We start from the raw sequence: 2933 nt of genomic DNA on the forward strand, positions 1-2933 counted from the left end.
GAAGGTCCTGGAAAGGATTAGCTGCCAAGGATTAGCTTTCACGCTCTCACTTCATAATATGGGTGTATTTTTGTCACAGGTTCTTGTATTTTAACTCAGTTTTTTTCACAATTACATTAAATATATTGTACTGTTTAAAGTAACCAACAATTGAAATCACACTGGTTAACAACCCAGACAAATAATCCAGTGATGGTGGAAAAGTTTGACCAGCTTCAGCCCTGAGGTTTATTTGAATTTACATATTTGAAAAATATGTAAATAAAATAACAGGCCTTCACGCGTTGCTATTTTTTTTTACATCCATTAATGATTAACTGTTAACAGAGTGGACTGGACAAGTCATGTCTTTTTCAGATTATATGTGGGGACAAAAATGACATTCCAAAAAAGATGGAATGATCATGTAATTACTGACCATGTTAGAAGTGTGGTATGTGGTGGTAGAAAGTTGCATAGTAATGCTCTGGGAACCGTATTGCCTTTTCTGAACTTTTCATACTTCCACGACATATCCTTCCCATTTAAGCTAGGCAGCAGTCTTGTGTTTTCAGAGTAAATAACCCTCGTATTATAGACTTGAACACCGTGAGAACATGCATTTAGTAGAAATTTGCTCTTAAACATTTCATTGGCAGGTGGTTCTCTTTATTCTACCTTTAGAAGCAGTATGGTATCATTATAGAATAACAATTTTTTACCATGTTTTGGGCGCTGTAATTCAAATTCAGTCGCTCCCTCCTCCATTTAAAAGACTGTATGGTCCGGTCTGGCCTGTGATGAAAGCTGATGTTCTCCCTCAGGGTGATGGAATTACATTTGGCCTCACTGCTCATATTGTCTGCAACAATGAGCGTCGGAAGCGGGTGAATTCTCTCACTCTCGCTCGGTCTGTCCATCTCTCCCATTTCCTCTTGGTCTGCTTTCAGGTGCAGTGAGGGTTAGAGCAGAGAAACAGCACTATTGGGGATCAGTGCCTTTTTGGGGGGGGAGGGCATCAGTGGATAATGTAACAGACTCTAAATACAGATGTTTTTAAAGTTGTAAATGGGAGACATGGGACAGAAATATCTTGTGCCAGCAGCTTACCTGCTCTCTGGCTTAGTTCCCACCACAGCTTACCAAGGACTAACCATCACACCCCAACTGAGATGCCTGGTCGCCTTTGTCCCAGACCTCCAGGCCCTTAATTAGATGCTGAAAAATTGATGGTGGAGCCTGAGCCCTTTCAGCACATTCAGGCTGCTCACCATGGCGTGTCATGGGCATATTGGCAGTTGTGGACCGACATAAAGAGACGGTCATATTTGTTCCCTTTTAATGAGATGGAGAGCTTAATACAAATAATAATAATAATTCATTTTTATTATAGCGGCTTTTTAGGCACTTAAGGACACCTAAAAAATACGGCAAAGAGCAATGATTGACAATGTATTAAAACATCTAAGCCCATACAACTTTACAGCGTACAGCACTTTAGAGCCCCAATTGGACCAAAGTGCTGTACCCAGAACAAGAATTTTGAATATGTTGTGAATGAAAACTAGACTATAAAACCAGACTATTAAGGGGGAGGAGGAAGAACATTGGGAATTATCATAGCAATGTCACAGAAAAGTTGTGAAGTTGGACCTAAGTAGCTTTAGTGTCTGGGAGGAGTACAGGGAGCCCTTGATTATTGTGGTTAAGTTTAAAGAAGTTATAGAGAAAGCAAGATTGAATTTGCTGTATGTATAGACAAAGGGAAGATGGTGGAGGTGTTAGGCTCGGTTGAAAGGTGGAGTGAGTGAGTGGAGCATTGAATCTGAATGCAAAATCAAAAGAACGACCTAAGACAGAGCTCTGCAGAACAACTTAAATAGAGGACACCACAAAAACTATATAGAGATGTTGATAGGATAATATTATGCATCTGTTGAGTCCCTGTGTGCAATTGGGGATCTAAAGAAGTTAAGAGCAATGTCAGTAATTCTCTTGGAATATGTTGTGATAGTGCAGCTTGGCATTTGAGCATCCCAATATACAGTGAGTGACTAAATAATTTATAATGTCTTATTTCTAACATGCTCCTAGGCTTGGGACTGGTACCAAGACACACATTGTCACATGCATCCCATGTGGTCGGGTTATGTTAACATTTGATAAAACAATGATAATCAGTTGGTGTAACTAACAATTTACATACCTGCCAATTAGACGTGACAAACACAAGGCAAGATTAAGTTGGTTAGTTCTCCTGATCAGCTTTTCTGTAGACTTGAAATGAGACAGACATGGTCCACCATTATGGTCCACAACTATTATCCACAAAGGAAAATAATGTTTGATTAAGTATAAAGAATTACAGGTCTGCATTACTGGGCTTTCATTCCAGGTATTTTCAGTTGTCCATGATAATCTGCTGTCCATGGATTCAGGTTTACATTTGGACAGATGAACAGGTTATGAATTCTTGTGGTGTTCCTGTGAGTGGTATAGCACTAATAAGAGCAGCCATACAGTATTAATTCAGTCGGTTTACAAACAGGCTCCTCTGAGTGTGGAAGAGTAGGATATCCTTTTACAGTGTAGGGTGGCAGTAGGGTCCACTACTGGTCAAAACTGAATATTTCCAGGGGAGTTCCCATTGCAATTTTTAAGACAACAAAGGCAATGTTTTGCCATTACAAATTAATATTTATTAATCATACAAAATACACAATACACTAACATTAAATTGCAATAGTAAAATAGTGAAATACTGCAATGAATGAATGAGGAATTCAAGCTTGTTCATGATTATTTAAAGTTCCTCAATCAGAATTTCTTGGTTCACACACAAAGGCTGTATTTGTTTAAAGGCATCTTAACCGTACCTCATCTCCCTCCTCTGTGTTCCTTCAGGCCCCCTGCTGACATCTGATGACCGGGATTAAGGATCTAAAACCAGAAAC

The sequence above is a fragment of the Denticeps clupeoides genome, chromosome 19 (assembly GCF_900700375.1).
Source record: "Denticeps clupeoides chromosome 19, fDenClu1.1, whole genome shotgun sequence".
In the NCBI taxonomy this organism is placed as follows: Eukaryota; Metazoa; Chordata; class Actinopteri; order Clupeiformes; family Denticipitidae; genus Denticeps; species Denticeps clupeoides.